This window comes from Mesoplodon bidens (assembly GCF_964165515.1).
Source record: "Mesoplodon bidens genome assembly, chromosome: 1".
NCBI lineage: Eukaryota > Metazoa > Chordata > Mammalia > Artiodactyla > Ziphiidae > Mesoplodon > Mesoplodon bidens.
In genome coordinates this window covers 74,574,180-74,596,317 of record NC_138176.1, presented here as the reverse complement: position 1 = coordinate 74,596,317, position 22,138 = coordinate 74,574,180, and positions in this window count along the sequence as shown.

Genomic DNA, 22,138 nt, shown 5'->3' with positions numbered 1-22,138 from the left:
TCACCTGGGAGTAGTAGTAGAACTCTCACTTCAGTAAGAGAAAGTCAAAGCCATTGTTTAGCCTTCTGCACATCCCACTACGTCTTAGGAAAAAGAATAAGAGAAGGACATACATCTAATGTCCTTCTATCTAGACCTGGGGCATTAATAAAAATTCTTATGACTTTATCTTTCAACAGCATGAGTTGTGGGAGGTGTGGTTGTTGTTAAATTGCTGAGCACTGCTGAAGCATTTTCTGTTTCTTTTACTGGTAGGTGGGTTTTGAAGATATTGTGTTAGGCTTTGTCTTTGTTGTAGATTGCCACAGATTCTTTTCCTGTCTGTAGGCCCACCTCTTTCCAATGTGGCTTTGCAACTCCTGTCAAGAAGGTAGCATTTATTTCCCTACCCGTTGAATCTAGGCTTTGCCATGTGCTTGCTTTGGTCAGAGGGGTGTTTGTAAATATGGCATGAAAAGCACCTGAGCAGTGACGTCTGTTACTTCTTGCTGTTCTTGGAACTCTATGGCTGCTATATGTGGAAGTCTAGACTAGCCTGCCAGAGTATGAACAGCATGTGGCCCAGTTATCCCAGTATCCTGTATGACAACCTGCCAGTTGCCAGACATGTGAGTGAAAGATCCTTAATCACACAACCATCAGTAGATCAATAAGCTAAATATAAACTTATGAAAAAACCCAAGAAAGATTAGCCAAACTGTCTAAGATCAGAACAGAAGGTTGACACAGATGACCCAAAGAATCGTGAGCTAAGTAAATGGTTGTTATATTAAGACACTAAGTTTAGATTTGTTATGCAGCAAAAGCTAACTGATCCACTACTTTTTGTTACTAGTTACAGGGAGAGGAAATTTATCTCTAAAATGGAGATAAGTAGCTCAAGTTTGCAATACTTAGTTGGTTAATGTTGTTAATGAGGACACCTCTGAATATTAATTGCAATATAAACCCAGCCAAAATTACTTGTTTGTAACCCACCTTCTCATAAGATAAATTCAGAGATTTCATACCTTTAAAACATTGTGCTAGACACATCTATATTCTTTTGAAAGTCCAGACAATCAAAAGGATACTTCTGACTTTGTTTTCTAACTGGGACATCTCTGCTTTAGTAATCTTGTGCTTCCAATTTCATATGGAAAAAAAAAAAAAAGATTAATTGAATGCAATTTCTCTATTTTTTTCTATGCCTATCTTTACCCTTACCCTATTTTGAATTTTATTCAGGAAGGTATTAATCATCCACCAAAGGAATTTGCAATGAATTCATTGAATTCATTTTGGTCTGCCAATATGGGAGATCTCAACACAAATCCTACAAAGGGGCCACAAAAAATAATGGCAAACAAATGCTCAGAAGCAAATAATTATTGAATGCAGCAGAATGTCACATTTGTTTTCAGTCTCAAGGGCTTAAGATCCTTTTAATGGGCTTTGTTGGAAAACATCTGAAGGCTTTCATGTCACAGAGCCTAAAAGGTTGATAATTTTGGCTTATTTCCAGGCTGACCTATTCCTTTGAAAGACAGCCTGACTGCAGATACACTTTTAGTTTTGGGGGCTGGCAGAAGAGGTTAAAAGTCTAGGCAGATGTCTCCAACACTGATCTAGATCACTACAAACCTTGACATTTTGCTAGTGGGAGACCTTCAAGATGGTGGAGGAGTCAGATGTGGAGATCACCTTCCTTCCCACAAATACATCAGAAATACATCTACATGTGGAACAACTTCTACAGAACACCTACTGAATGCTGGCAGAAGACCTCAGACTTCCCAAAAGGCAAGAAACTGCCCATGTACCTGGGTAGGGCAAAGAAAAAAGAAAAAACAGAGACAAAAGAATAGGGACCGGACCTGCGCCTCGGGGAGGGAACTGTGAAGGAGGAAAAGTTTCCATACACTAGGAAGCCCCTTCACTGGCAGAGATGGGGGGTGGTGGTGGGGAAACTTCGAAGCCATGAAGGAGAGCACAGCAGTAGGGTTGCAGAGGGAAAATCAGAGAGATTCCCGCAAGGGGATCAGTGCCAACCAGCACTCACCAGCCTGAGAGGCTTGTCTGCTCACCCGCCGGGACACGTGGGGACTGGGAGCTGAGGCTCTGGCTTCAGAAGTCAGATCCCAGGGAGAGGACTAGGGTTGGCTGCATGAACACAGCCTGAAAGGGGCTAGTGTGCCACAGCTAGCTTGGAGGGAGTCCGGGAACATCTGGAACTGCCTAAGAGGCAAGAGACCATTGTTTTGGGGTGTGCAAGGAGAGGGGATTCAGAGCACCTCCTAAAGAAGCTCCAGAGGTGGGCGCGAGCCACAGCTATCAGTGTGGACACCAGAGATGGGCATGAAACGCTAAGCCTGTGTGCAAGCACAGGTCACTATCCACACCTCCCCTTATAGGAGCCTGTGCAGCCCACCACAGCCAGGGTCCCGTGATCCAGGGACAACTTCCCCAGGAGAACACAAGGCACACCTCAGGCTGTTGCAACGTCACGCTGGCCTCTGCCGCCTCAGGCTCGCCCCACTTCTTTACCCCTCCCTCCCCCCAGCCTGAGTGAGCCAGAGCCCCCTAATCAGCTGCTAGTTTAACCCCATCCTGTCTGGGCAGGAACAGATGCCCTCAGGCGACCTACATGCAGAGGTGGGGCCAAATCCAAAGCTGAACCTCAAGAGCTGTGAACAAAGAAGAGAAAGGGAAATCTCTCCCAGCACCCTCAGGAACAGTGGGTTAAATCTCCACAATCAACTGTACCCTGCATCTGTGGAATACCTGAATAGACAATGAATCATCCCTAAACTGAGGTGGTGGACTTTGGGAAGAACTGTAGACTTGGGGTTTGCTGTATGCGACTGACTGGTTTCTGATTTTATGTTTATCTTAGTTTAGTATTTAGAGTTTATTATCACTGGTAGCTTTGTTTATTGATTTGGTTGTTCTCTTCCTTTTTATATATATAGATGTATATATATATATTTCCTTTTTCTCTTTTTGTGAGTGTGTATGTGTATGCTTCTTTGTGTGATTTTGTCTGTATACCTTTGTTTTTACCATTTGTCCTAGGGTTCTGTCTGTCCATTTTTTTTTTTTTTTAGTATAGTTCTTAGCGCTTGTTATCATTGGTGGATTTGTTTTTTGGTTTGGCTGCTCTCTTCTTTCTTTTTTTTAATTTAAAAAATTTTTAATATTTATTTTAATTATTAATTTTTTATTTAGATAACTTTATTTCTTTTTATTTTTTCCATTCTTTCTTTCTTTTTTTTCTCCCTTTTCTTCTGAGCCGTGTGGCTGACAGGGTCTTGGTGCTCAGGCTGGGTGTCAGGCCTATGCCTCTGAGGTGGGAGAGCCGAGTTCAGGACATTGGTCCACCAGAGACCTCCCGGCTCCATGTAATATCAAATGGTGAAAGCTCTCCCAGAGATCTCCATCTCAATGCTAAGACCCAGCTCCACTCAATGACCAACAAGATACAGTGCTGGACACCCTATGCCAAAAAAACTAGCAAGACAGGAACACAACCCCACCCATTAGCAGAGAGGCTGCCTAAACTCATAATAAGGTCACAGTAACCCCAAAACACACCACCACACGTGGTCCTGCCCACCAGAATGACAAGATCCAGCCTCATCCACCAGAATACAGGCACCAGTCCCCTCTACCAGGAAGTCTACACAATTCACTGAACCAACCTTACCCACTGGGGGCAGACAACAAAAACAATGGGAACTACTAACCTGCAGGTGCAAAAAGGAGACCCCAAACACAGTAAGTTAAACAAAATGAGAAGACAGACAAACACACAGCAGATGAAGGAGCAAGGTAAAAAATCCCCAGACAAAACAAATGAAGAGGAAATAGGTTACCTGAAAAAGAATTCAGAATAATGATAGTAAAGATGATCCAAAATCTTGGAAATGGAATGGAGAAAATACAAGAAACGTTTAACAATGGCCTAGAAGAGCTAAAGAGCAAACAAACAATGATGAACAACACAATAAATGAAATGAAAAATTCTTTAGAAGGAATTAATAGCAGAATAACTGAAGCAGAGAATGGATAAGTGACCTGAAAGATACAATAGTGGAAATAACTACAGCAGAGCAGAATAAAGGAAAAACAATGAAAAGAATTGAGGACAGACTCAGAGACCTCTGGGACAGCATTAAACGCACCAACATTCGAATTATAGGGGTCCCAGAGAAGAAGAGAAAAAGAAAGGGACTGAATAAATATTTGAAGAGATTATAGTTGAAAACTTCCCTAACAAGATGAAAAGACAACCCTCAGGATGGGAGAAAATATTTGTAAATGAAGCACCTGACAGGATTAATCTCCAAAATTTACAAGCAGCTCATGCAGTTCAATAGTAGAAAAAAAAAAAACAACGCAATCCAAAAATAGGCAGAAGATCTAAATAGACATTTCTCCAAAGAAGATACACAGATTGCTAACAAACACATGAAAGGATGTTCAACATCACTAGTCATTAGAGAAATGCAAATCAAAACTGTAATGAGGTATCACCTCACACAAGTCAGAATGGCCATCATTAAAAAATCTACAAACAATAAATGCTGAAGAGGGTGTGGAGAAAAAGGAACCCTCTTGCACTGTTGGTGGGAATGTAAATTGATACAGCCACTATGGAGAACAGTATGGAGGTTCCTTAAAAAACTAAAAATAGAAGTACCATATGACCCAGCAATCCCACTACTGGTCATATACTTTGATAAAACCATAATTCAAAAAGAGTCATGTACCACAATGTTCATTGCAGGTCTATTACAATAGCTAGGACATGGAAACAACCTAAGTGTCCATTGAATTATGAATGGATAAAGAAGATGTGGCACATATATACAATGGAATATTACTCAGCCATAAAAGAAATGAAATTGAGTTATTTGTAGTGAGGTGGATGGACTAGAGTGTGTCATACAGAGTGAAGTAAGTCAGAAAGAGAAAAATACCGTATGCTAACACATATACATGGAATCTAAAAAAAAGTGGTTCTGAAGAACCAAGGGGCAGGACAGGAATTAAGACACATACATAGAGAAGGGACTTGAGGACACGGGGCAGAGAAAGGCAACTTGGGACGAAGTGAGAGAGTAACATGGACATATATACACTACCTAATATAAAATAGATAGCTAGTGGGAAGCAGCCACATAACCTAGAGAGATCAGCTCGGTGCTTTGTGACAACCTAGATGGGTGGGATAAGGAGGATGGGAAGGAGACGCAAGAGGGAGGAGATATGGGGGTATATATATATGTATAGCTGATTCACTTTGTTATAAAGAAGTAACACACCTTTGTAAAGCAATTATTCTCCAGTAAAGATGTTAAAAAAGAAAAAAATATGTGAGGACCACCATGACTTGACCTTGCCCATCTCTCCAGTCTTTTCTCTCACTTTCTCTCTCCTTGCACAGTGTTTTCTATTCCTGTGTAGTTCTTGAACAGGACATGAACTTTTTTGTCAGTGTTTTTGTTCTGCCTGGAATAACCATCTGCTACTCTTCTTACCTGAATCATTTGTCTCTGAACTCTCAGATCTAGGTGCCACCTTCTCTGAGAAGCCATTCACAGAAATAATTCACAGCATGTTTCAATGATGAGTTTACTTGACCAGACTAAAAGGTAGAGGCCTTGCATTATTCATCAGGTCATTAGCTGTCACTTCCTATTGACTGCTGGTGTGTCCATCTCTAACAGTGATTCTGCCAGTCTGCTGTACAAGTAACATAGCCTCACAGCTCATATTACTGGACTTGGAGTCAGCCACGTATAAATCTGAGTCTCATCTTTTCAGTCCATTTCCATGTTTCAGTCCCACCAACTCAAGTCAAAATTCATACTCTCTCTGGCTTGGAATGTGCACCAAATGTTAACAATAGCAATTTGGTTTAGTAAAAAGAGATCCCAATTTAGAGTTTGAAAATTGTGATTTGGACTTGGTTCCACAACCCATTAGTTGGGTGAACTTTGGCAAGTCTCTTACTTAAATTGAACCTCAGTTTTTTAATCTGTAATATGAGAATGATAGAACACTACTTCCCTCAAGGAACTATTTACTGTGAGTCAAATGAACAGGAATGAAAATAATACCTCTTTCCTAGAATAAGTATGGAATGTCCTTTTTTTTAAATTTATTAAAAGAATTTTTTTTTAAGACTCAGACTCAAGTCATTCAGTAAATTCAGGAAATATCTATGTAAACTAATGCCAGAGAAGTGGATCCCTGGACACTGGGGCTCTGTTAGAGCCATTTATAGGGGAAAATCCCTAGACCTCACTGAAGGGGTTCATTTAACAGATGTGCACCTGGCAAGCAGTAAGACAAGGAAGGAGAGAAAAGGAGTACGTTGCCACAAAGGACAGATGTAGGGATCGTTTGAGAGCTAGAGAAACCAATGGGTAAAGATGTTGAATGGGAGGGCTTGGAGTAAGCCAGAGAAATGGAAAGATGAATGAAGAGGTTTGCAATAGATTTTGCTATTGTTCCCCCAATTTACTGCCGCTTTCTGTGTTAAGATTATACTTCTCTGCTTAATAGACATCAAGCTTGGTCTTGTGACTTACTTTGACCAAAGAAAAGTGATCAGAACTGTTGTATGCCCCTTTCAAAGCTTTAAGGGCCACTGCAGAGTTTCCATGTTTGTTCTCTCTCTGGCAGATGATCTGCCTGTTCCAGATGGGAGCTGTTAGCAGTGCACACACAATATGAGTTGAGAAGTTAATTTTTGTTGTTGAAAGCCACAAAGATTCTGGGGTCATTTGTTCTGCAGCATAATCTAGCCAAAGCTCATTAATACAAGGTGAAACATGAGCAAACTATGAGATTATGGGCAGGTCAAGGGCTGATTTGACATCAAACCCAAGAACAAAACTTCTGGTCTCTGGGTTTTTCCTAATGTTATCCCTGCCAGTCTGTGTGTGGGTCCCTTTAGTGTGTAGTATCACAGCAGTGTGGTGTCATGGTTATAAAAGCATGGACTAGGTATCAAACAGTGGCTCCCCTACACACTAAAGATGTGACCTTTGGCAGATTATTTAAAGTTTTTGTAACTCTGTACCCCAGCTTCCTCTGTAATGGGGAAAAAAACCTACCTCACAGTTTGTTGTAAGGATTAAGCAAGGTAATGAATGTTTCACAGATACCTGGTACACAGTAAGCACTGAGTAATAGTAACTATAGTTATTATTTTGGTTGCACACAATCATATATGCTTAGAATTGAGAATTACATTAAAGGTTATTGTGTATGACAACCCACTCAATGAAGAAATACATGGAATTATGGAATTACTGTAACAGATATTTGCACAACTTTTGCTCAAGTACTTATGTGACAGTTGCATGGCTGTTTCATTGATGCTTCTCAAAAAATAGAAATAGACACACAGGTTTCTAGATTAAATGTATAATTTATTATATGTTATGACACTGACATTGACTTTCACATATTAAAGGAGGGCACTGTTCATTGAACTGCTTTAGGACAAGGCTAACTGATAGGAAATGGGAATTAACATCTGTCTGTAGTGTGGTGAAATAATTGGTTATGGTAGCAGACCTATCATAAGGGATGGAGGGAGGTTTTTAGAATAGGAAAACATGAATTTCTGTAAACGTGTGGTAGGCAAAATAATGCCCAGCCCCCCCACCCCAAAGATGTCACATGTTAACCTCTGGAACATTCAGTATATTAGGTTACATGGCAAAGGAAATTAAGGATGCAGATGGAACTAAGTTTTAAATTAGGTCAACTAGATAAAGCAGGAAAAAAAAAAAAAAAAGGATTCTCCCCTAGATCCTCCAGAAGGAACACAGTCCTGCTGACACCTTGATTGTAGCCCACTGAGACCATTCCAACAAATGGTGCTGAAAAAATTAGATATCCACATGCAAAATCAAAAACAACTTCAATCCTTAATTAACTTAAAATTAATCAAAGATCTAAATGTAAAACCTAAAACTATAAATATTCCAGCATAACACATAGGAGAAATGTTTGTGACCTTGCCTTAGGCAAAGATTTATTAACTACAATACAAAAAGCACAATCTACATAAAAAATATATAAATTAAACTTCATTAAAATTTAAAACTTATGATCTTTTAAGGAATTTGTTAAGAGAATGAAAAGACAATTTATATTTTGTGAGAAAATATTTGCAAACTTTATATCTGATGAAGGCCTTGTATCCAGAATGTATAAAGAACTCTTAAAATTTAATGATTATGAAACGAACAGCCCAATAATATCTGTGTAAATTCTTTGAACAGACATGTCTCCGAAGAAGATAGGTTAACTATAAGTAACCACATGAAAAGATGCTCAAAATAAAAATTGAAATTAAAAACACAGCATGATAGTATTACTCACCTATTAGAATGGCTCGAATTAGACGATTGACCATAACAAATGTTTACAAGGATGAGGAGAAACTGGAATTCCCATACACTGTTGGTGGGAATTTAAATATTGAAACCACTATACAAAGTGATTTGGGAGTTTCCTAAAAAGTTAAACCTACAGTTAACCTATGGTCTATTCACTATACTCCTAGTTATTTATCTAAGAGAATGGAAAGTATAGGTCAATACAAAAGCTTGGACATAAATGCCCATAACAGCTTTATGTGTAGTAGCCAACAATTTGAAAAAAATTCAGATGTCCAGTGACAAGGGACTGAATAGATGCATTGTGTAATGTCCATGCAGTGGAATACTGCCCAGCAAGGAAGAGGACTGAACTTTTGGTGCACACACAACATGGGTGAATCTCCAAATAATTATGCTGGGTGAAATAAGTCAGACAAAAAAAGAGTACATTCTGCATGATCCCATTTACAAAAAAAGTTTAGAAAATGCAAATTAGTCTACAGTGACAGAAAGCAGATCAGTGGTTGTCTGGGGATTGAGAAGAAGGGGAAAGGCAAAAAGAGTGGAGAAGGGAAGGGAGAGATTTCAAAGGGGCAGGAATAAACTTTTGGGGGAGATGGATATGTTCACTATGTTGATTGTGGTAATGGCTGTCCAAGTAAATGTATATGTCATAACTTATCAAGCTGTATACTTTATATATGTTTACATGATTGTATGTCAACTATACCTCAGTAATGAAAAAAAAAAGACACTGCCCTTTATTATTCCTTGTATTGTGGTAGAGAATAAGACCATCTGGAGTACAAAAAAAAGTCAAGTTTGGGTTGACCTTTAGGTTTCACAACATGAATTCTCATTTAATTGGATTGTGAGACTAATAAGAGATAAAAAGAAACCTATAAAGACACATACTTTCACACTCATACGTACACACATTTCTTGGGAAGAGTTCTTCCTTTCTCTGAAACTCTGCATAACCATTTTACGTGAGAATCTGCCAGTATTTCACATGAAGTTTTAATTTAGAGATTCCCCATTTGAGAATTTTAAAGTAGTCACCTAATTTAGCATACCATTAATGTTTTAAAGACTGTTGGGATTTTCAAGTAGCAGTGTTCCATAGTAGGGTTAGTGAACTTCTGGCTTGACAATAATCACTCTGGTTTTCATTTCTGTCCATCAGATGTCAGGGATTCTTGATCTTTATGTGAAGCAGCTCTACAATATATTTTGACCAAGCCATTTGTAAACTTACATTACCAAAAAAGGAAGATGTGCAGTTAAGTCATATGTATTTAAATTATTATATTGGTTATCTTTCTATTTTTCTGCTCTCTTTTCGTTCTCCATGGGGTAAATTCTTTTTTGGGTGTCCTGTTTAAATCTGTCGCTTCTTTTGCTAGCTTGAAGACACGTTTCATATCTGTACTTGCTGTCAAATTATGTAGCTATTTTATGTTCAGTTTCTGAATTTTCAGGGTGGTTTGCAACTCATGAGGCCCCCCCCAAAAGTATTTTTTGTGGCAAATTATAAATTATGTATCATCTCTGGTAGATCCCTTGCAAAGACATGTTTAAGTGAGCTGCAGTGGCTCATGACTACTAATTCTTTCTAAGTCAACACGTGCCTTACACAAAAATAGCATGTCTTGCATCCTACCCTTCTGTTTTTAAGTCTTGTGTCTTCTCTCTTCCTTACTTCTGCCTCACTCTCTGCCTACTTTAAATTATAGCTAAATGTTGTTTTAAAAGGCAGTCTAAATAAAGTGTATTTCATTATCATCTGGTGGGTTCCTCTAAGTACTGATATCTTGTGTTATGGCCTTGATCCTATATTAGGGCTTTATTATAGCAAATAAACTTTTTTTGGTAATCTATGGTATCATAGCAAGTGACTGTCTTGCAGAATATTTAGAATTATATCACAGACTTGAACTCTTGGTAATCGACTTCATTTTCTAGTTCAAGGGAGAGATAATGAGTGAGATTATCATTATGATAATAAGATAATGAATGAGATTATGATGAGACATAATGGAATACAAAGTTCTGTCATCTGGGCTTCTCAACTTTAGTTTTTTTGGATTAAAAGAAAATGACACTCTATAGAAAGTATTCTTGGTTTTCCTTATCTCCTCCTCAAACAGTACTAAACTTTGCATGTTAGGTGGGGATTTGCTTGCTACAAATGCTCACCTTTTCTTTGGCAGGTTAGCAGGAGAGGGCCATCATACCTCTGACCTTAATAGCAGACTAAGACCCTAGCTCATTAATAAAATACGGCAATTTCAGAGCAAGTCAGCACAGTATTCCACATATTTATACAAAAGTTGTTTTTTATTAGAATAAGAAACTTTTTAAAAAGTTAACTCATTAGAAAAAGTATCCATCTGTGATGCATTGTTACATGTTATTTGTTTTGTCCTCAGTGAAGAGTGAAAAAAAAATACCTGGAATATTCATAAAGATGGAGCCATCCTTAGCAGAGTAGTTTAAGAGTATGGACTCTGTGGTTGACAGCCTGGCTAAATGCATGCCTTAACTGACTCCAAGTTTTATCTTCGACGAATTCTTTAAGTTCCTAATCCTCTATTTCTCAATTCTAAGAAAGCGATAACAACAGTAATCACTCTCATAGGGTTGTTGTTAGTATTAAATACTGCGATAATGTGAGTGAACTGGTTAGAAGCATGACTAATGTAAATATTATTATTATTTTTGAGATATAACTGATATATATAACATTAAGCTAGTTTCAAGTGTATAACATAATGATTTGACATGACATTTGTACATGTTGCCAAATGATCACCACAAGAAGTCTAGTTAATCTATCACCACACATAGTTAACTATTTTCCTTGTGATGAGAACTTTTAAGACCTACTCTCTTAGTAACTTTCAAATATGCAATACAGTTTATTAATTATAGTCACCATGCTGTACATTACATCCCCCAGGACTTATTTATTTTATAACTGGAAATTTGTACCTTTTGACCCCCTTCACTCATTTTGCTCACCCCCTGCCTCTGGCAACTGTCAATCTGTTCTCTGCATCTATGAGTTCTTTTTGGGGGGGATTCCACATATAAGTGAGATCATGCAGTACTATTTTTCTGTCAGTAATTATTATTATTTTTTAAAGTAGATTTTTAAATTGCCCTCTATTATATACCCATACAGAAAGTACAAAAATCACATGGGTGCAGTAGGAGGAATTTATCACAAAATGCATTTTGAGGTGTTCACTTTCAGTCTCATGCTTGGATCCCTTTTAGTTCTTCACTTTTTTTCTTCCTTCTTTTCTTACTGCTTTTAATTTACACTGTTTTGTTATGTTTTATTTGAGCTCCCTCCAATCCTTCTAGAACAAGGAGGGATAAGAATAAATACATAAATAGATGAATGGGTGACTGGATGGATACATAGTTCTGACAAGACCAGGAGGCTGATCTATCTAGAGTCATCAGTCCTGAGGGCCATGACTCTGTCCTAGATGTGAGGAGATGCCTGCCAGGAGGGATGAGGTGGGTGGATTAGAGCAGGGGGAGAGCCCTGGGGTCATCCTTATTTGGCCCTAATGCCAGCACTCTCCTCGTAGTCACTTGTCAATGGGGTCGCCATACGTACCTCTAACTACTTGGTCATTCTCACCTTCATTCTATATTCTCAGTTGTAACAAGCACCATCATGGCATTCCTGTCTTCCAAGTCCTCTGCTGTCAGAAGCAAGGTTCAGTCATTTCCCTTAATTTGCCAGTAGGGAAATGGCCGATGCCAGAGAAGATGGTCTGTTACCCCAAGGACTCAGGTGATGCCTCTGACAGTGAAACCTAAGCTCATTAGTATCATTTATCATTTTTTCTTCCTCAGAGCAATAACAAACAGCTTCATTTACTAAGAGCAACAGCAGTTTTAGCTGTCATGTTTCTTGTGCAAAGGTTGACTGGAAGGCAGTCTTAAGAAGAAATATGTTGCTCTTCTGAAAAACATAAACTAACAGTCAAAAAGTGTGGGGTAAGACAGAGAATACTGGATCCCAACCTTTGACTGAGACTTTTCTGGAACTCAGTTGCCTTTCCTATAAAAGTACAGATTTAAACTAAATGAAGTCTAGGGTTGTTTGCAATCCCCGTCCTCCCTCTCCTATCCCCGAAAACATGACTTTGGGTTGGTAGTGGTGTGAGAATCCTGACCACTCTTAGGTGGCATGATGTTTCAGGGTAATAACACATTTATAAGCAATTGTTTAAACAAAGGGAGAAACCCAATTCCTTCTGATAGCAATCTGACTTGAAAACAACTTTACTGGACCTAGTTCTCTTTCTGACACGGTCTTCAAAAAAGGGGGTGGGGGTGAGGGCCAAACTCCTGAAAGGAACATTGCTCTGAGAATGTCTGACTTTCTGAACGGTAGATACTGCAACATTTCAAGGTATGGGATCCAATAAATGGCCTAAAAAAGCAGGTTAGATTTGGAGTTTTTCAAAACAAATGAGGCGGAAGAATTCCAGAGGCCTTAGCTCAGGCAAGCTGTCCAAAGGGACTCCCTTTGAAATACTTTCTTCGGGTCTTACCAGGGAACTGAATCCCTGAAGGCTCCAAGTGCAAAAAAACACTCTGGAGCTCGGATCGAGGGGACAGGTCAGTGACAGGTCACAGACAACTCAACCGAGCCCCGCAGGCTCCTACCCTGCAAGAGCCACTCACCCTCCACACTAGTCTAAGAAGACCCAGGCTGGCCTTAGGAATCTGTGAAACCACACCCCAGGCCCCTGGAGCCTCTTTCCTTCTGCAGGATTTGGGCGTCATTCAAAATTCTTGTCCACAGTCCCCTCAGGTTTCTAAGAGAAGCCTCTGCGTGCTCAAGACCCTCCTCTACGTCTTCAACTGCAGATCTGTGGGTGCTGCCATCTGGGTTCACTCTGGGCGCCTGCGCAGCCAGAGGAGGCCAGAAGGAGGGTCTCATTTAGCATTGATTAAACAGATATTTAGGCTAAGCATTGATGTGTGTGGGTGTGCAGTGCAGGGAGTTAAGAATATCTGTAGTCAGTCAAGGTGGATGCAAATATAAACTGTGGACAAATTTTGCCCCTTCCTCCTATTTTTCCTTCTTTTAGTTATTATTATTTCTAACAAAGATCCTTATAATGTCACAAATATTCTCACCTTGTTTTCTAACTACATCTCAGTGAGATAGGCTAAGAAGAAATAAATTGATAAGAAATTGATCAGTGTAAGAATTTTATCTTTGATACAAGTTTATTTCAGTGTTTTCTTTATGTTCCAGATGAAGATTTTCTAGTTTCTCTCAGAAAGGAAGGATATCGTTAGTCTCAGGGAAGACAGGTCACAGAGAGGAAACACAGCTTATGCTTTATTTTGTTCTGTAACTTCCCTGGTCCGTGAGCTCCCATCAGTAAAATGAGGGAGCTGAATTAAACATTCCCTTCCAAAACCAGGAAACCAGTTGATTTAAAACTATTTTCCTGGTGGTCTTCTCACTCATGGAGTTGGAGTTTTCCAGAGGACAATATTTTCTGTTTTGATTTCAGAGTTTAGTTGGAAGATTTTCTCTGCTCATTTGAAATCTGATAATGGCCTCTGTATTGATTTTAGCTCTTTTGCACCAGAGACATGTATATTTAATCTCTTTAATTTTTCAATCTCTTGGCTTTAGTTTTGTAAAATCTTATTCTCTGGCCAACACTTCAGTCTCTCTCTCATTTGTTTTGCTTTGTTTCGTTTTGTTTTCCCTGCTTATGCAATGCTAATGTATATGTATCTTGAAAAGCAGTAGGACATTTTCAAAATCTGTGCAGAGATCATGAGGATTTAAACAACAGATTTATTTGCAGTTTGGGATATTTTTCTTTCTCAATTATTATAATCCATCTTCCAGGTTTCCAAGTCTCAATCCTGAAGCACATTTTCAGCCTTTTTTGTTGTTTTTTCCCTGCCAGAGATTGGAGTTTGGCTCTGCCTGGCTTCTTCCTTATTGGCCTAAACTCCCCCACTTCTCTGGGTACTGCTATTTTAATGGTCTCCTGCTGCCACCTGGAAAATGTTAAAGGATTCAAGTTGGGCAACACATCAACATGCAAAAGAATGTTAATTTTTATCTCCTTTGTAAGCATTTATTTTCCCTATACATTCTCATCTACATCATTTCAAGTCTAGAAAAAATACTCTTTGCATCTTTCTCCCTATACTGCTATCTCCTGTCATGTGTTTTCTCTTCAAATAGTTTTGTTATTTGAAAAATTAGTATGATTTAGGGACAAGATAGATTGATTTCCCATGAAAAGGTACTCATGTAGTCTAATGATAACTGTAGAGAGGGGATTGTGAAATCTCTGTCTATAGATATGTGAAAGGTATCAATGGGGACAATGAGACCAGGAAAGGGGATGAACTCTGTCTGAGATCACTCAGGTATCAAATGTTTGAGCTTGGATTTTAACTTGGATTTGCCCTATTTACAAGCTCATGCACTGTGTCAGTAGCTTTAAGCTACAAGTATCAAAAAATTCAGCTAACCAGAGCTGAAGAAAGTAGGGTTTTATTCTCACAGAAGAAGAAATCTGGAGGGAAGTAGTCCTGTGCTTGGTGCAGTGGCTAGGTAACGTCAACGAAGACTCAGGCCCCTTGAACCTATCTTTAGCATGTTGGCTTCTCAACTTCACAGCATTGGTGTCTTCCACAGCTCAGGGACTCATTTTTACTTTAAAAGTAGGAAGAAGGGAGAACAGTCACAAATGCCTCTTTAATTTGAAAGAAAAGGGCTTTCCTAGAAGCCCTTCTTTTGTACCCTTAACAGGTTTTTTTCTCTTACATATTGGTAAGACTGTGGCCACTCTAAGGGAAGTAAGGAAAAATGAGTATTTAGTTTTCAATCCTTTATGGGGGAAAATGGCAAGGTAGAAGGGGTTGGGAATGGATGTTCAGTGAGACAACTACTATGGTCTGAATTTTGTGTCCCCCCCAAAATTCATATGTTGAAATTCTAATGCTCAGCCTGATGGCATTAGAAGGTAAGGCCTTTGAGAGGTTCTTAAGGGTGGACCCCTTATGAGTAGGATTAGTACTCTTATAAAAGTGACTCCACAGAGATCCCTCACCCCTTTTACCATGTGAGGACACAAGGAGAAGTCTGCAATCCGGAAGAGAACCCTCAGCCAACCATGTTGGCACCATGGTTTCAGACTTCCAGCTTCCAGAAATGTGAGAAATTTCTGTCCTTTATAAGCTACCTAGTCTCTAGTATTTTGTTACAGCATCCCAAATGGACTAAGACACCAACCATTCTTCACTAAACCCTACTGCCTGCTGGCTATGCTGGGCATGAGCTTTGGTCTGGACAGAGGGACTTCCTTCACCAGTGCAGCCTGTCACCTTGGGATCCCAGCAAATGGATGAATGACAAGATAAATCGGTTGTGCCTTGTTTGCTCTCTTTAATGCTAAGCAGGAATAGTCATGCTCTGTAGTATTTTCAAAGACAGTTGGCTTTAATATCATTCCAGAAGACTGACTATAAACATTTGGTAAACACAATCTTTGGCCAATTTTTCTAAATAAAGTTTATGTTCAAAATCTTGAATTAAGGACATGGTAGAAGGGCATGGCTATTTTGATTGTCATAATTCAGTTAATAAAAGCATCACCTTGTTATTTTAATTGCTATATTCAGAGATTTATCAGGGCTGTAAATTATCCCTGGTCTTTCCTTACTGATGAGAAATTCCTTTTAGGTGTAATTTTCATCTGGAGATGAATATCTGGATGAATATCTGCTCTTTCATCTGGAGTGAATGGTGAGGGTCGTATTACATTTTATTGCAGGAACATTCATCTAGCAAACCTAATGATGGTAGTGACTGCCAGACCTTTTCTGAAAGCATTTTAGCACTAATGAAAAAAACACAAAACTACTTATTTGTTTACTTGTACTAATTAGCCCCATGTATATGTGCAAATATATATGTAAGGAATACTTGAATTCACTTATTTTGAAATATCTAGAGTTAATTATTAGGATTTTTTAAAAAACAGTTTTTCTACCCCTAACATTGGGTCTATGTGGAGGACAATTATTGTTAAGATGGCTATTACCATCTATACTCTCATTGCTAATTTTTTGGTCTGTTTTGTTTACTCTTAAGAGTCTTAGTATTTGAAACAGTGCTCGGCACATCATGGTCAAAGAATACTTATTGAATGAATGAACAAATGAATGACATTCATGAATGGCAAATTAAATAAGAGGGATGAGTAGAGGGAAATCTCAACCATGGACACACGGGTTAGTAAGAGGATTAGAGGGGATCCAGATCTTTAGGAAGAAAGGCATATTTACAGACTTAAGAAAAGTAAACGAGAGGGAATTGGAAGTGGAGGTTTCAGCTAGAGGGGGAGTCCCTGGCTGGGCTACAGGAAGAAAGGGGCCTGAGATGCATGTGGATTTGCATATGAATGGACGGAAAATACAGTGAGGGAAATGAATCATTGGAAACTGCTTGCAGATCTTGCCCCTGGCTACAATAAGGTTTTGCTGTCTTGTTCAGTTGACCCGTGAAAGTGGCTGACCAGTATTAAAAGTTGTAGATGTGAAGGAGTTCTGTTCCGAAAGTTGGGATTCCTTCTGCCTTTGGGTCTGTTAATGGTGCAGTTACTGCCAAAGCAAGTTTTGTAGAAATCCTTACTGTCAGATTTCTTAAAGCAGCCACGTTTCTAATAAATTCTTAGCTTTCTTTGCTTTCTGAGAAAAATTGACTTATTTCTCTTATCAGAGTCATCTGATTAAATTCTGAGCCTTCAAGCAAATAAGCAGATCTCCAGTGGAGAGAGGTTTCTCCCTTTGTAAACTCTGGGGGTGTGGGATATTTCTATGTATGCTTTCTTCCAAATTATGCAGTTTAGATTTATCTTCTAAATAAGCAGTGCCATGTGTCAAGGGGAGAGATGGAGGAGGAAGCAGAAGAGAAGCAGCTCTGGTCTGCAGAGTGTCTCCAGAACATTTTAGCAGGGAGAGGATCTCATTTCAGTGTATCTGAATTTATCTTTTCTCTGAAATTAAGACTTTTCATGAATATTGGAAACAGAAGGGTTCTCTCCCCCACTTCCTGTAGCTAAATAATTAAGCCTGTTTCAAGACATACAGTCAAAATGGGTTTCCTAGTTACAGATGCTAAGCAATAGTGACAAACTTTTCTTATTATAGTCATCACCATCAGCAAACATTTGTTCTTTGCAGATTGTTTCTTAGAAAAAAATTAGTTTTGAAGAAATTGATACATGTTTGTATGTCTGCAGTAAGGAAAACACAAAACAAAGGTGTTTTTATCATTTAATTTTGCTGCCTTGTTGCCATTTTTTAAATCAGTTGAGTGTTTACAACACTACTCAAAGAAGGTTAGAGGGCAAGTAAGGAAGGAGAGAGGGAGAGGGGAGAGGGGAGAGGGGATGGGGAAGGAGAGACTGAGAAAATGTTGAACAAAATCCATTGCATTGGGGCTTCCCTGGTGGCGCAGTGGTTGAGAGTCCGCCTGCCGATGCAGGGGACGCGGGTTCGTGCCCTGGTCCGGGAGGATCCCACGTGCCGCGGAGCGGCTGGGCCCGTGAGCCATGGCTGCTTAGCCTGCGCATCCAGAGCCTGTGCTCCGCAATGGGAGAGGCCACAACAGTGAGAGGCCCACATACCACCAAAAAAAAAAAAAAAAAAAAAAATCCATTGCATTCAGTTTTGAAAGAAACCTACCAGGCCTAGTTTTGCACCAGACACCATTTATTTATGTTTAATTAAGGACAATCCTATTTAGTACAAGTAAACGTTTGCTTTCTGTCATTTACTACTGTGTTTGATTTTCTCATTTCTCAAGGTTGAGAATTTGTGGTTGTTACAACTCATGGTTCTTACTCTCATTTAGAAGCTACATTCCTTGACTACATTCTTTCTAAGAGCAAGCATAGGAATTACTGTTAATATTTGATTTTATTTAAAATATTTTCTTAATTTATGTTTCTATGGTGATACATGCATTGATACTCAATTTTAAATATACAGAAGACAATCTAGTGTAAAATGCTAGTTTCCTTCTATGCTAATGCTTAAGCCAGTTTTTTTCTCCTGAGGTAACCACTGGAATAAATTCTTTTTATATTCATCTGAAATCTTCTCTACATATATACACATATTACATTGTTTCAAACAGAAAGAGAACCCATTTTGTTTCGTCCTTCATGTCTCTCTCTTTCTTTACCATATTTTGGGATCAGTTCTTATCAACACCTGTAGTACTGTCCTGTTATTTTTAAAGGTTGCATTGTATTTCATTTTTTGACAAAAATAGATTTATTTAAAGAGTGACCAATTGTTGGGGCAGATAAGTTAAAATAGATTAAGCTATAAGTAGTTTAGTTGTAATAAGCTAATCCGATTTTAGAGTTTTCTGTTCTATCTGTTGTTCTATCTATCTACCTACCTACGTACCTATCATTTATCATCTACCTTGAGGAAGAGAGAGAGATATTACATTACATGGATAAAAAGTAACCATTAGGTGGATTATGATTCTGATCAAATCAAATCTTCATTTTACAGATGAGGAAAGAAAAGTTATATAATTAATGGAAAGACACTGCCCTTAAAGCATTTTTTTTTCTTTCATCTGTACCAATGGCCACCACTAATTCATTCCTTTATTGACCCAAGCATTGAGACACTGATGCGTGCGGGCATTGTATGAAACTTATTGGACCCAAATGAAATTACATTCTTGCTGGGGAGACAGACATACAAATAATGAATACATAGGAAGGAATGTAATGATGTGGGAACAGATTATGTTTTTAGGTGCCATGGAAACAGAACAAGGAAACATTTGTAGATTGTAATTGTCAAAGCAGCTTTCAGAACTTAGAAGTTCTAAGAACTTAGAAGTTATAAGTCTTCACAAAGCTTTTGATAGAAAAAAAAAGTCAGACATTCTAAGCAAGCAGAAACTGTGTACAGAAAGATTCTGAGTGTGGAGAGAACAGAGATTGAAAAGTGGAGTGTCATGGTTCGCATAGTGAAGTCATGGCTTTGCGTAGGTAAGATAGTCTCCTGAGGCCTAGATATACATGCATATGAGGGAAGTACATTAAGAGCACAGCCTCTGGGGCAAGACTCCCTGGGTTTGAACATTAGAGGAACTGATCATTAGCTGTGTTATCATTGACTATTTAGTTAACCTATCTAGAAGCTACAATTTCCTTATCTATCCAATGAGTAATAGTACTTACTTCACAAGGTTGTTGCAAATATTAAATGAACTAATAAATGCAAAGATCTAGAGCAATGCATGACATATTATAAAGTACTCTATAAAGATTCTATTCTACTTTTGATTTTTTTTCTGCCATTTAAGAATGTAAAACCATTCTTAGCTTTCAGGTGATACAAAAATGCATGGTGGGTTGGATTTGGCCCTTAGCCATAATTTGCTATTACCTATTTTAGATATTAGAGCATAAGTCTTTTACTCAGTAAAGTATGCTAGAAATTAGTGCTTTTATAGTGGTTATTAATCTTACCACTTCCTAGGCAATGGAACAATTTTAAATATGCCTTGTTGCTATTCTATTCATGTATTTTAATTCTATATATATTTTAACTTCCATAAGACACAATATGTATTGTTTTACAGAATCAAATTCATTTATATTTTCCACATATTTACTCATTCTATTGCACTCCATTCTTTTCTGCATATTTAGAAGTATTTTCTTTTGACTGAAGAACCTCTAGTGTTTGGGGGAGGGGTGGAGAATGGATCTGCTGCCAATAAATGTTCTGTAATTTTGTTTGTCTGACATAATCTTTGTTTGCTCTTTATTTTTTAGAAGTATCTTTCTAGGTAAAGAATTCTGGCTAGAAGTTGTCTTAATCTAGAAGATATCATTTCATTCTCCTCTGATTTCATTCCTGTTGGGAAATCAGATGTCAATCTTATTGTTGCTTATTTGAACGAACTTTTGTTTTCGTTTTTGTCCCTAGTTGCTTTTAAGAATTTTTTCTTTGGTTTTTGGAAGTGTATCTAGATGTTTTCTTTGTATTTATTTTGCTTTGGTTTTATAGCACTTCCTAATTCTGTTGCTTGATGTCTTTCATTGTTTTGGAAATTCTTGGCTAGTGTCTTTCAAATATGGTTTCTTCCCTTATCTCTTTCTCTTTTTTCTTTTGGGATTTCAATTATATATATGATAGACTTTTTCTCCATGTTCCATATATTTCTTACATTCTGTCTTTTATATCCTTTTTTTTTTTTTGTAATCTCTGCTTTCATGTAGGTTTTTTTTTTTAACTGACTTGTATTCCATTTCACTAATACTCTTTTCTGTTGCATCTAATATGCTTTATTGAGTTTCTTAATGTTGGTTATTGTATACATCAGTTCCAAAATTTTAATTTGGTAATTATTTTACAGACTCCAGTTCTCTGGTAAATATTTTCATTTAATTTCATAAACATATTAAATATAGTTATTTTATTTTATTTTATTTGTTTATTTATTTATTTTTTGTTACATGGGTCTCTCACTGTTGTGGCCTCTCCCACTGCGGAGCACAGGCTCCAGACGCGCAGGCTCAGCAGCCATGGCTCACAGGCCCAGCTGCTCTGCGGCACGTGGGATCCTCCCAGACCGGGGCACGAACCCACGTTCCCTGCATTGGCAGGCGGACTCCCAACAACTGCGCCACCAGGGAAGCCCCTAAATATAGTTATTTTAAACTGATAATACCACTATCTGAGTCATCTGTGAATCTACTTCTATATTTTATTTTATTTTTTGGACTTCAGTCATTTAATTCTATCTCCTGGCATATCTGGTAAGTTTTGATTGAATACTTTGCATATTCAATAAAAAAAGTTATATAGAGTCTCTGGATTATGTTATCTTTTTCTGGTGTTTACACTTTTAAGCTATCAGGCATAGAATGTGCACCCATCATCTTGATCCACTCAGGGGTTATGGAATTTGAGTCTGAGTTTCAATATTTCAAATGGTTGGATTATTTCTAGTTTGCCCTTATTCCTAGATTGTAGCCCTTGGAGAGTCTCAGTGGAAAGCCTGTTTTATATTTTCTGGGTTTTTTTGTTTGTTTGCTTTGTTTTTTAGTCAGGGTTCATCCTTTTTGGTAAGAATTTTTGCCTCTTTGGTATCATAAGACTATTTGTAACCTCTGCTCATATTTATTACCTCTTACCTGCTTCATTCTGACTTCTTATCTTCTTGCCTTTTTCATCTTAGGAATCTGAAAATGCCTTTTGGGAACCAGAAACAGAATCATGGGTTCACATCAATACATTTCTCTTTGGGGGGACTCTTGTCCTTTTAAATCCTGATTAACATTGTTGCTTTCCAAGCTGTCAAAAAGCTGGGTTATCCTGAACTTTTATAAGAGTTCTTGGTGGAAGAATTGGTGTGTAAAATGCTACTCTCAATCATTGTGCTAAGTTTTGGATGATGTAAGATGTGGTCCATCTCCTTAAGAGTACTTCAGTTAATAGAAACATACATACACATACATGCACATATATAATTGTATGGTAAGTGTTCTATTAGAGTAAGGTGTGAGAGAACTGTATAGTTCTTTTAACAGTATTTGATTATTTCTCTTCTTTATTTACTTGTTTGTTGTTTGTCTCCCTCTAGAATATAGGACCCATGAAGACAGGACCATATCTATCTTGTTCGTTGCTGGCAC